This window comes from Brachycentrus maculatus, unplaced genomic scaffold (genome assembly GCF_059751285.1).
Source record: "Brachycentrus maculatus isolate JH-2025_06_01 unplaced genomic scaffold, ASM5975128v1 h1tg000108l, whole genome shotgun sequence".
Taxonomy (NCBI): domain Eukaryota; kingdom Metazoa; phylum Arthropoda; class Insecta; order Trichoptera; family Brachycentridae; genus Brachycentrus; species Brachycentrus maculatus.
The window spans coordinates 427033-440995 of record NW_028280861.1 but is presented as its reverse complement, the minus strand read 5'-3'; the positions used below and the strand labels follow the sequence as shown (position 1 = coordinate 440995).

At 31.7% G+C, this 13963-nt stretch overlaps 1 protein-coding gene across 1 annotated transcript in view; it reads right to left on the bottom strand.

The window, feature by feature from the left end:
- LOC148310085 (protein sax-3-like) overlaps positions 1-13963 on the bottom strand; it is a 385600-nt gene that overhangs the window by 370660 nt on the left and 977 nt on the right. The window lies entirely within an intron of this gene.

Sequence of the window (13963 nt, the reverse complement as noted above, 5' to 3'; positions counted from 1 at the left end):
GTGGACAAATCTGGTGGGGAATATAAAATACCATTATTTATTAAAATCTAATGTGATACGTGATTCGATGCATTCCGCAACATATATATATATATATATATATATATATATATATATATATATATATATATATATATATATATATATATATATATATACACATATACATATACATATATTTATATGTTTGTATGGTAAAAATGACTGTTTACATACATGGGTAGGTAATATTAATTTTAATATAAGATTTTGAACAAACGAACATCAACATTAAAAAAAATTATGTTGGGTTTTATTTGTAAATGGTAGCATTTTAAGTAATTAATCCCTTTTCTCGACCTACATTAATTCAGGTAAAAATTTATTTTTTTTAATTATCATACATCATCTCGCCTTCCACTCATATCTGGGATACATAATAACCCCCTAGCGCCCGTGCATCGGCGCGTATAAGTCGACTCACAAAAAACGTCTAATTGAATTAATTACGGGTTTGAAAGGGTTAAACCATAGGTGGTCGATTAGCTTTCAAAAATCTAATTTATTATCCTAAGTAATTTAATTCGAATAGAGGGTTTAGGATACATCACGCCCTTTAATTTTGTCTCAATATACTGCATACATAGTGCAGTGTTACCGGTAGAGGTATGCAGATAAAATATGTTTAAATTATTTATAATAAAGCTATAAATATAGAAGAAGAATACTAGTTTGGAGCATTTTTAATCAATACATGGTTTGAGCATTTTAAATCTGTTAGGAGGGTTAACTGAAATATGGACCAAACGCTGCGTAAAAATCTTCTTCATCTATGTTGAGATGTCAAAAAATAATGTAAAAAATAATTCCTAATTGGAGATGAACCAGATTTGTGAACCAAGTATTTGGACACACTCAAAATGTTGTGAACTCATTTATTAAACAATAATTATTCCACATGTCGCTCACTCGTTTCAACAACGTCATATATAAAAAATCGTCAATTTTCAGTTGTGCATGTTTTCGGAATGCCCAGAAAGTGTACTATATCCCAGCAAAAGCGGCATATTTTTAACTTTATATTTACCCGCTACAGGGCAGAAAGTGTTGTTTTTGCATTTTGAAGAAAAGGTATTGTTCAATTTTTTTTTTAAATATGCTAAATAATTTTCAAATAGAGAAAAAACCTTCAGGTTTTACCTAAAAAAGATCTGTTGCACAGTAAAAAATTCAATAAGTGGCTTGATATTTATTTGTAATACATTTTGTTAAATTTTCAAACTTTAAAAAAGATCTGCTGTAAAATCAAGTTTTTTGATTTTTGACGTTGTTGAAAGGAGTGAGCGATATATGAGAAACGCCAAAAAATATCATATTCATTTTGATTATTCTAGCTTATAATTTGACAAGTTAATTTATTTATAACATTTTGAGTGTGTCCAAATAGTTTAATAAAAACATTAAATACTCATAATTTAATTTTTTTAGGTTTAAAAATTTAATAAAGCCTGATGGTGACAAGGTTTTTGTCGAAACCGGTAGGATAAAGTGACTAACTAACAATAAATAAGTGGTTAAAACAAAGTTGTTTAATTTTATAAAGTTTATAAAATGTGCCACAAAGTATCTGCGAAAAACATTCAAGAAACTTGTTCACAAATTTGTGAACAAGTATTTGGACACACTCAAAATGTTGTAAATGTCATAATCCACTAGGACATAATATTTTTTTTTAATACACATTTTTTGGGCAAGGAGACTGACTGACGGTGAGTGTGGTCCTTCGTTTTGCTGATTGCATAACCCCAACGTTTCGTGTGTGCTCTCTTATCCCTACTTGAAGCCTTTGTTCAGACTCCATGCCTCGACAAGGAGATCCGAATTAAGTGCGTCAACGAAACCCAACACAAAACATTCTCAAAAAAATTACTTTCTCATACGCCAAGCCTTAGCGCGGGATATTAGATAGCCCGCAACTTTATTTTCTTTTATAATAATAATAATTTTTGATGATTTATATAGCGCCATTTTCGTAAAATACTACCTCAAGGGCGCTCTACACAGATATGGCTTATGATTATGAAAATTATGGTGTAGTAATTTTGAATTATTTTTATTATTACATTTTATTACATCTTATCAAAGATGAAGAATATATACATATATATATATATATATATATATATATATATATATATATATATATATATATATATATATATATATATATATATATATATATTTATATATATATATATATATATATATATATATATATATATATATATATATATATATATATATAAATATATATATATATATATATATATATATATATATATATATATATATATATATATATATATATATATATATATATATATATATATATATATATATATATATATATGTATATATATATATATATATATATATATATATATATATATATATATATATATATATATATATATATATATATATATATATATATATATGTATATATGTATATATTCTTCATCTTTAATAAGATGTAATATAATGTAATAATAATAATTAATATAAATATATATATATATATATATATATATATATATATATATATATATATATATATATATATATATATATATATATATATAAAGCAATTTAGAAACCTTGTTCTTGAATCACTAGAACTTCACTAGAGACATCAATTGTAACATGAAGATAACTCCTGTAATTGGAGATAATCCAGATTTTGTGAATAGGTATTTAGACACACTCAAAATGTTATAATAATTTAAGTTTATGGGAGTGGAATGAGTAATTTGTATCTATTATGTGATTTAAAAATTCCAAAAAAATGATTACTAACAAGACCGCTACGATGTTCTTTGATTCTAATCTTTAAATTTCTCGCGGTTTGGCCTATATATTTTTTATCGCAATCTCCACACGAAATTTTTGAAATACCACTTTTTTGTAATGTATTTTTTTTAATTACACCTTGATATTACATCTTGTACCACATCAAGGCCAAATTATGACAGGTAATTCATTCCATAGTCTGGCCCCTTGGGCGGAGAAAAAATGCCGAATGAGAAAGCCGCGTGAAATCCACTCACTCCCGCGAGATGTCCGTTACGTATGTGTTTTTTTCTTCCTCTTTTTTTAACTGTGCAGAAAAAAGGGCTCCTTGAAAAAGCGACCGACGGACTTTAAAAAAATGTCAAGCCTGCCCTTATACGTAGTTGGCCGAGCGTTGCGGCCGAGCGCATAAATCTTATTTAACGTGTCTGCGGTTCGATGCCTGGCGACGGACCATTTTTGTCCACACAATGACGAATATGATAAAAAAAATAAAATAATATTTGCAGAAAAACTCATTATAACAACAATGCTTCTTCGACTGAGCATTTCTGCAAATGTGTTTGCACTGTTCCGTGTCTGTCTGCTGTGCTGGTCGTGGAGGCGTCTGTGTACCGACCAACGTTGGGTCGGATTCGCAACTAGCTGACTAAGAGCGCTTGTTCACTACACGGAATTTCACCGTCCGGCAGTCCGGTTTTGAAAAATGAAAACGACTACGACAGTTTAGCGTGATGGAATTTACGGGCAACGTGTTCACGCACCGATCAAGAGCTCCGATCTGAAGAAAGGTGGACAAAAGCACAAGCCAATCCAATCCAATCGTCGTTTTAAAACGCTAACTGACGCGCCGGACGGTAATATTACGAACATCTATCAAACATTTTTTTGCCGCACACCTTTTATATCGTAAGCCCACAAATAAAAAATATAAAAAAATATACAAATACTTATATGATATATAGATAAGGTAAATTTGAAAAATACATCACAACACCCAGACCAGGTGAAAATAAATCTTTCTTGAATTCATTTTGCAATTGGCGGGAATCGAACCCGCAACGCCAGTTTCGCAGTCGAGCGTCTACCAAACTACTGCCACCATTTCTGTGAATTGTTATTGAAGTGACCACTTCTGTGTTTGACCTATCGCTCGCTCCTTTCAAGAACGTCATAAATCAAAAAACGTGATTTTTCAGGAGAACGTTTTTAGAGTTTAAAAATATAACACAATGCATTAAAAATAAATATCAAGCCACTTATGGATCTTTTTACTGTGCAACAGATCTTTTTAGGTACGATCTGAAGGTTTTTCTCCATTTGAAAAATATTTAGTATATTTAAAAAAATAATCAAACAATACCTTTTATTCAAAATGCAAAAACAACACTTTTTGCGCTGTAGCGGGTAAATATTAAGCTAAAAATATGCCTCTTTTGCTGGGATATAGTACATTTTCTGGACATTCCGAAAAGATGCACAAATGAAAATTGACGATTTTTGATTTATGACGTTCTTGAATGGAGTGAGCGCAACGACAGTATTTTCTTAGCGTTTCTCTTTTGAGTAGGGAAGGTTCAAGATGCTATGTGTTAAATGTTAATTTTATGACCATTTAAAGGCATATGTGACAGTTTGGCTATAGAAAGAGTAGCGACATAGTCATCACACATCGTGTGTGATTGCTTTCATGTTATGTATGGTCAATGAATGGACGATGGTTTCATATGGGTGTGATGTTTGGATCGTAAAACAGGACACTGTTTTTTATTTATTTATATACCTCCGGCAACGTAAATAGCCCAACGACTAATAAGTTAAAAAAATCCCATTTAGTGCTCAAAATAATGGATCTTTGTAAGACGGGAGGAATATCTTATTGAGCATACTCAAACTATAAAGGATTGTATTAGACTCGTGAAGTGTTTATAACACCCGATATAATTAATATTTTCACTCATCATTTTCTTTTGGAAAATTCGCCTTCGAAAAAACGTTATTTTCGTAAGTTGGCAATGAATGACGTCACAGAACATTTGGAGTTATTTTAATATTGATAGTAATAATAATAATAATAAAAACCTTATCCGCACCCCAATGATGCATAGGGCACTGTGTCATATAAACGCAGTGTTATCTTGATCGTTTACACATGAAGGAAAGGTGATCAAGCCTCCGCTTCAGGTACCAGTCCATGGTAGTATTGAATAAATATTACAGTGAATAAATCACTTATATTTATTTTACCCCCCTTGGGAATCGAACCCGGGACCTCCAGAACGGTAGCCGAGCGTGCTGACCATTACACTACGGAGGCGGACGGAATATTGGTAACATTGCTTAATTATTGGCGGCTCTATTTGTTGATGTCTATGGTCCACCCTCCCCTCATATTTGTATACACAAATGGTAGGGTAGTGGTAAACAAACAATCCACACTGCTACTATAACAGCTCTATAAACCATTTACAATTAACCATAAGACGTCATAAAACGTTAGATGGCGGAAATTTGATGACGTATGCGAACGCACGTTTTTCGTTTTATAAAAGGTTTAAACATTCATATATCCCTTATTTCTCTACATATTTTAATAAGAATGCTACCGATAGTCTTGTGATTTTTCATATTAATTTATTAGCCAATAATCACACGTAGTGATATTTATCTTATTTATTGTTTCGGCATTAACTTTGTGGTAAGACATGTTACAATGATTAAAGAAAACACTTCGTTTTTTACCACTTGAGTTTTATTATAGACTACATGTTTCAGAAGTTAAACTTCCATCATTCAGGTCTGTATAATAATATGAAACAAGTAGTCTATAATAAAACTCAAGTGGTAAAAAACGAAGTGTTTTCTTTAATAACACTTTGCACTCCTGTTGGATTTACTTACGACCAGTAGTCTACTCTGGGGCTGAAAAAAGTAAACATAATTTCCTTAAAAGATAAGAAAATATATTATTATTTCACTCATTCTTTTGTGACAACCTATTTCTAGTGTGGGGTAACCATTGTAACGCGATAACATATTAGAACGACATTATTTGAAGAAAGTCACTAAACACAATTATTTTAAATTAATATAATTACTAAACCATTTAAACATGACGAGGAATATATTTCTTCAAAATTTAAATGTACTTATTGTGTAAAAGAAGCCTCTTTTTTGTTAGAAACATTTGAAATATATTTGCAACGATGTTTTTGTGACCACTCTATTGCGAGTCCGGGCGTTTGGGTCCGAGGTTGTAAATCAATTGTTTATTAGCTCTTTGTATTCCGGGAATATCTATCCTCCAAACAACTCATTGGCTCTAGTTTTGGGTTATTACATGTTACTTACTTGAATACGGCACCGAAAACAACAGATTGACGTATCAATAGGCGGAGCAGGCATGTGAAAGAATCTTTCCAGGTACACGGTGTTTTTGAAGAGACAAGTATAAACACTTTTTAGCAAATTAAAAAAATATTAAAAAAAAAAAAATTTATAACTTTTATTTATATAACTTAACACTATAAATGTATATAACTTAACACTATACTTAATTTAATCACTTATAAAATTTTAAGGTATGATATTTTTCAAAACACTGTCCAACGCACATAGCAGGTTTGCTGTCACAAGTTTCACAAAAGTATATGGTCCTTTTTCGTTGTTTTTTATCCGAATACACTATACACTCACGACATTTTTTTTTCATTTTGAGGTATTTCTATGTGTAATTTTCCATCCAATCTTTGTTCTGGATCGAGACAGTGTCTGCCTTTTGTACAGTTTAATCCTCGTCTGTGATTTTCGACTTATTTATTGATAAGTTTGTCAACAAATTCAAGATGTGTCATAACTTTTTAGTTTGTTTGATTTTGTTTTTCCTTATATAAATTGTATGAGTTAACAACGGAAACTTCAAGACCCCAAAATAATAATTTTCGACACCATTTCAAAGTTTTTCTCAAAAATGGGTAGGTGGCAAAATACTGGTCTGCAGTATCCACACCTCCCATATGTTTGGTGTAATTTATAACCATATTCGGTTTTATTATCGTTTCTTCTTGGCCACCTCTCATTATTCTTCTTACTGTTTTATAATCGTTTGAATAGTGATTAGTATATAATGTTACAATTCTCTTGTCCTTCCAACCAAGAAGCAATTCGTTATTTTTGACACAAGTTATTGATTCACCAGACTTCAATTTTGCATTTTTTATTGGCAATGGAATATGCTTTCTAGTCGTCATTATTGTGCCTGTTAAATGAGTGTTTAACTTAATCAATTTTTCTCCTAATTGCGGGCTTGTATATAGCCTGTCAGTGTAAACATATGATTGCCTACAGCTTCAAGAATGGAGTTTAGTAAATTGTTGTAAAGGTGAAAAACAATTCTTGATGTAAATGGGAGATCAGGTCTAATTAAGCTGTTTGTGGTTACGGCACCATAATATGGAATAAATTAATAAATATAACCAGATCCCGAATCCGCCAAAATGTATATCCTGATTTCCCATTTATTTGGTTTGTTTGGATTATAAGTTTTAAAACAAATCCTGCCTTTAAAATTGACTACAGATTCGTCTACCACTATTTCTTTACGGGATATCATATATTCTCCACATTTATTATCTAAATGTTGCATAAATCCATTTATTTTTTCAACTCTTTTTTCAATTGTTTCGTTATTATCTGTTTCATTGGAATCATGGAAGGTCATCATCACAGTCACAGTCAGGTTGGAAGTCTTCAATATTTTCACAAGTATTATTTAAGATTCAATATTATTTACACTTTGATTTACAATTTCACTATGTTTGCTTATATTACTAAACACGTCGTTTTCCTTACTTTCTTCCGAACATTCTTTAAATCGATCCATTGTGATAAAAATATTTTTAAAAAAAAATCAATAGTTTTAGTTTTGAAAAGTTCACAGAATAATGGTCACCACAGTAGGAGGAGCTCCGCCGCGAACAATGTACCGATAGAGACTGACCAAATAAAACGGCACACAGAAATATACGAAGCAGCCCAAAAACGACCAAATTCTAAGAAACAATATATAAGCTAATCCTTTGATGTATTTTAAATATTAAAACATTTTAGGGAATATTTAAACCTTTATGAACACCACTGTGAAATAAAAGACACAGAATGTTATCGGTAAATGGGGAAAACAAAGGTTCAAAGTTACCGCTCGGGAAAGCCACTATATTGGCTATCGGAGCTGGCAACCAAACGTTCAAAAGCCAGAATATTGGCTATCGGAGTTCTATACGTTAATCATTGTGATATTTATCCATTGAACCTTAGTTTGAATCGGATTTTTTTTGAGAAAGCTATACAAATCCATGCCAAGACGAATAAATAGCGTGATTAAGGCTAAAGACGATCATGAAAAATATCAATGCTATTTTAATAAAATTGCAAATGACTCAAAAGATGCTTTAAGGTTTACTTAATATATATTATTATATATTATATGGTAATATATTATTATATGGTAATTTATGGAAGTGAAACATGGAGTTGGCAAAAGAAGGATGGAAGTAGACTGAATGCAGTCGAAATGCGATCTCTCAGAAGAATGTGCGACAAAACGATGTATGATAGATGTGCGAATAGTGAAATAAGGAAGGAATGCAAAGCTGAGATAAGCATTATCGATAAAATTAAGAAAGGTGTGTTGAGATGGTTTGGACATGTGGAACGAATGAGTGACGAAAGAACGGTAAAACAAATTTATGAGGCGAATGTTAGTGGGAAAAGAAGCAGAGGAAGACCGAGAAAAACATGGCACGATCAGGTTAGGAGTCGTAACAATCGGCGGGTATGTATGAGGAGATGCATGAACGTGGAAGAGGCGAAGAATGTTTGCAAGGACAGAGTGGTGTTGCGCTCTATTCTCTTTGCCTTCCCCTTCGGGGAAACGGCGTGATGGTTAGTTAGTTTTTTTTTTATATGGTAATTTACTAAATATATATTATTTTTTTGGCATCTCATCAAATAAATTCTACCCATTATTGACAACACCTCTTTTCATCTCACCAATAGATGTCTCTAGTGAAGTTCTAGTGATTCAAGAATAATGTTTCAAAATTGGTTCATACATACATACTTAAAGAACTTCCAAGAATTTGAGTATTTGGACGTAATCAAAATGTTTCAAAAAATTTGTTGTTTTTATTAATATCTGATCATCTCAGTTCACACTATACACAGCCACATTATATCCTCGAATCAACACACTGTCGGTATCCATTCTCGACAGATCAACGACACAAAAAATGCCGGAACACATGTTGACGCTACTTTTGAACGCGCCCTCCAAACTCAGGATCTAAATTGGAAAACAAGCGATCTCATTGTGTATTCATGCTGTCCCTAACAGTTTTTTTTTTTACTTTTAAGGCGTTCATGACACTCCATTCTACACCAAAGGAATTATTTCGAGACGATATGCAGAGAAGGTGGAAAACGGAAATTTGTAATAGAGGCGTGGTTAATTTATTTATTTATTTATTTATTTAAACTTCATGTACAGAAGAGAAATATCTACATTGGCGGGCTTTTTGCTAAGAAGCAATATCTTGCTACCAGCCAAAAACAGACTTGTGATATTGGTCGAAACGTTTGATACCATATATAGCTGTTTGCAATCAGAGGGTAGATAGTACTTGAACATAAAAAAAACATAAATTACAAATTACTGCTGCATTAATTAATTAAATGTTTCATATTTTATTACATACTTAGTATAATTACAAATTTATTTATTTATGTTTTATACATTTGCCGCACTGAGACTTTCCATCCCTAGAAAACATTATGGAAATTGAGAACGAACTTACAAAATCCTGTACCTGTTCCATAATTTCCTTATTTACCGATATTTTATACCTATATATATATTTAAACTAACTAACTAACTAGCCAACACGCCGCTTCCCCGCAGGGGTAGGCAGAGGGAATCGAACGCCACACCGCTCTTTACAAACATTATTCGCCACTTCCACATTCATGCATCTCCTCATACATACCCGACGATTATTACGACTCCTGACACGGTCGCTTTCAAGTATTTGACATACTTGATTTTGCCAAGTTTTTCTCGGTCTTCCTGTGCTTCTTTACCCAATAACATTCGCCTCATAAATTTGTTTTACCGTTCTTTCCTCACTCATTCGTTCTACATGTCCAAACCATCTCAACACACCTTTCTTACTAAGTTGTGTTTATTTTTAACTTTAACTTTCCAAAAAAATATGTATATATATATATATGTATATATATATATATATATATATATATATAAATATATATATATATATATATATATATATATATATATATATATATATATATATATATATATATATATATATATATATATATATATATATATATATATATATATATATGTGTGTGAATTGGCGTCTATAGTCGATTTGAGTAAGCTTTACATATGTATCCGTAATTATTATAATAATTTACTTAGTAATGGTTTCCAGGAGCTCGACCAACTAATAAATATTGCCAAATTTATTACATTTTATATATATGTATATAAAATATATAATTTATATTGGACTGATTACATTTAAATTTGAGCGATGTGTCCGATTTTAAGGAACGTACGTAGGCTTAAAAAATGGTACAGTTTTTAGTTATTTAAAAATTCATGAATGTGGTTTCCTTCCCCGAGGCGTGGTAATTTTACGCTATTAATCTGTCAGATGTAACGTTTCGGTGTTATTATCAGACCCTTCCTCAAGGCAGACACTTTTTAATATAATCCCACCCCATATTTATTAGGAAAGGCAATTATGTTTCCATATTTCAGTTCAATTTTTGGGCAAAAATGACGTGTGTCGTACAATATTATATTAATCTTTAATTTGTTTTCATATTTAACTGACTATTTTTTTCCGGCCACACGTCGCTGCGTCTGGTTAAGCGGAAAAGAAAGTATTAGAAAATACATACATATTTAATATAATTTTTTGACATCTCTAAGATGAAGAAGACTATGGAAAATTGGGCATTTACGGGGCTGACGACCGTCATAGGCTGGTTTAAGTGATCACTTTACACACGTGTAACATTCACCAATTCTACCTAAATATTATTGACAACATCCCTACACAAATTCTTAGAAGTTATATATATATATATATATATATATATATATATATATATATATATATATATATATATATATATATATATATATATATATATATATATATATATATATATATATATATATATATATATATATATATATGTATATATATGTATATATTCATATAAATATAAATATAATAATAAAACCCTTATCCGCACCCCAATGGTGCATAGGGCACTGCTTCATATAAACGCAGTGTTATCTTGATCGTTTACACATGAAGGAAAGGTGATCAGCCTTCCGCTTCAGGTACCAGTCCAGGGTAATATTGAATAAATATTACAGTGAAAAAAATCACTTATATTTATTTTACCCCCCTTGGGAATCGAACCCGGGACCTCCAGAACGGTAGCCGAGCGTACTGACCATTACACTACGGAGGCGGACTTTATTTTGAAACATTGTTCTTGAATCAATTTTGAACCAATTTTGAAACATTGTTCTTGAATCACTATAATTCACCAGAGACATCTATTTGATTTTTCAAAACTGGACTGCCGGACGGTAAAATTCCGGGTAGTGGACAAAAGCCCTATGAGGGGACACAAGTCCAGTAAAAACCCAGACTGCTCTTATTCATCTATGTTGAGATGTCAAAAAGGATATACTTAAGATACATGTTTCGATTTTTTAGTATGCTAAAAATGACTTATGGTAGGTTCTTTAAATAACTTAACGCATGTTCCCAGATATTATAATTTCCTCTCGTTTATTCGTATGAATGTGTTAATATACCGCGCGAAGACACGGCATTTAAGAACTAAATTAAACCCTTTTGTGCGGCAAAGTTCGCGGAATCGAGTGTGTTATCGTCGTTTTTTACGGCGCTGACAGCGAGGGCGAAAATAAAAGGCGCAGCAACTCAAAAACAAAGGTATACGTTGCATACATTAGCGGCGTAATGTCCCAGACAAACGGCGGGATGTGAACCCACGGCTTACGACCCCAGCCTCACCGCCAGGCGTCGTCGTACCGAGAGCATTCGCGCTAAGCCGACCAAAGAAATTCGTAATTTCATATTGGTCTGAATTAGGTTTTTAAAGGAAGGTACTCTGAGAATCGTACCCTGGATCTTCAGTACGCTAGCCAGACGCACTGACCACTACACTAGAAGGAAGACAAGCTTATCCATTTATTCTAGCTAGGTATATTATTTTATTTATTGTTTCGGCATTAACTTTGTAATAATAGTTAAAATGTTAAAAAATAAAATTAAAAATAATTTAACCAAAAAATACATATATTCAGCTCCTAATAATGATTCAATCAAAAATAAATCTTGGCGAAAAATTTTATATACGGGTTCAATAACTAAAAATATTTCGAAAATCTTACCCTCCCATATCCAACCTGCATATTATACAAATAATAATTTACATAAAATCCTCGATAACTTAAAATCTAAAATTGATTTATTACAAAAAAGTGGTGTTTATGAAATTTCGTGTGGAGATTGTGATAGAAAATATATTGGCCAAACTGCGAGAAATTTAAAGATTAGAATTAAAGAACATCATAGCGGTCTTGTTAGTAATTATTTTTCGGATTTGCAAATCATATAATAGATACTAACCACTCATTTCACTCTCATAAATTAAAATTATTACACCTTGTTCCATATAAAGGCCAAATTATGAATTATCTTGAAAATTTAGAAATACAAAAAAAACCTGAATTCTAATAATAATTTATTAAATAATATATTGTTTCAAAATTCTTCTCCATTACTTTCCATTTTTCCTTTGTTTTCAAACTCCGTTCCTTGACTAACCCCTTCCCCTTACTTTCCCCTCTCCTTATTTATAGAACAATTTTATATTTTATATTTTAGTTATTATACAGACCTGAATGATGGAAGTTTAACTTCTGAAACATGTAGTCTATAATAAAACTCAAGTGGTAAAAAACGAAGTGTTTTCTTTAATCATTAGGTATATTATGTTTTTTTCCCTGTATTTTTAAAAATAAGATGAATGATTGATAGCTAAGATGTCTGGCGATAAATCTTTAACCAATTTTCTACTACGGTATCCTTAAATACTAATTGTTTTGCGAATTTCTCGGAATCTTTGTTTTGAAACAATATTTAATGTTTTTTTTTTCAATATTGTTAATATTTCAAGCATTTACCTTGTGGTTAGTCATTTTTACCTATTTATTTTTTTTACAATTATGTTAGTATTGTTTGCATGCTGTGGTAGTGATTGTCCTGACGAAGAGATGGGTACGTCTCGAAACCGGTAGACATAAAAATCTCGGTGAGTGGTTATAAACTGATATTACTATTTTTGCGAAAGCGTTTCTCAAGTATGCGAATATAATTCAGGATTCGTCTCTAAGGGACACTCCAGCTCTCCACCTAAGCATTCGCATTTCAGCAGTTTTGTAATGGTCAGAACGCTGGGCTACCGTTCTGGAGGTCCCGGGTTCGATTCCCAAGGGGGTAAAATAAATATAAGTGATTTTTTCACTGTTATATTTATTCAATATTACCATGGACTGGTACCTGAAGCGGAGGGCTGATCAGCCTTCGTTCATGTGTAAACGATCAAGATAACACTGCGTTTATATGACACAGTGCCCTATGCACCATTGGGGTGCGGATAAGGGTTTTATTATTTTATTTGGAATAGGTGCTATACATCGTCCAGCATTCGGAGCTATAGAGGAGTGCGGATCTGATAATCTGCTCACTCCTTTCAATAACGTCACTTGAATTTCAGGAGATCGTTTTTAAAGTTTAAGAATATGGTAAAATGTATTAAAAATAAATATCAAGCCACTTATTGAACTTTTTACTGTGCAACAGATCTTTTTAGGTGAAACCTGTTTTTTTTTGTTTTTTCACCATTTGTAAAAAAAATTGTTATGGTGGCGTTCCACCCTCTCTGCCTACCCCTGCAGACAAACAGCGTGAAGCTATTAGTAGCAGTAGTAAGTCTT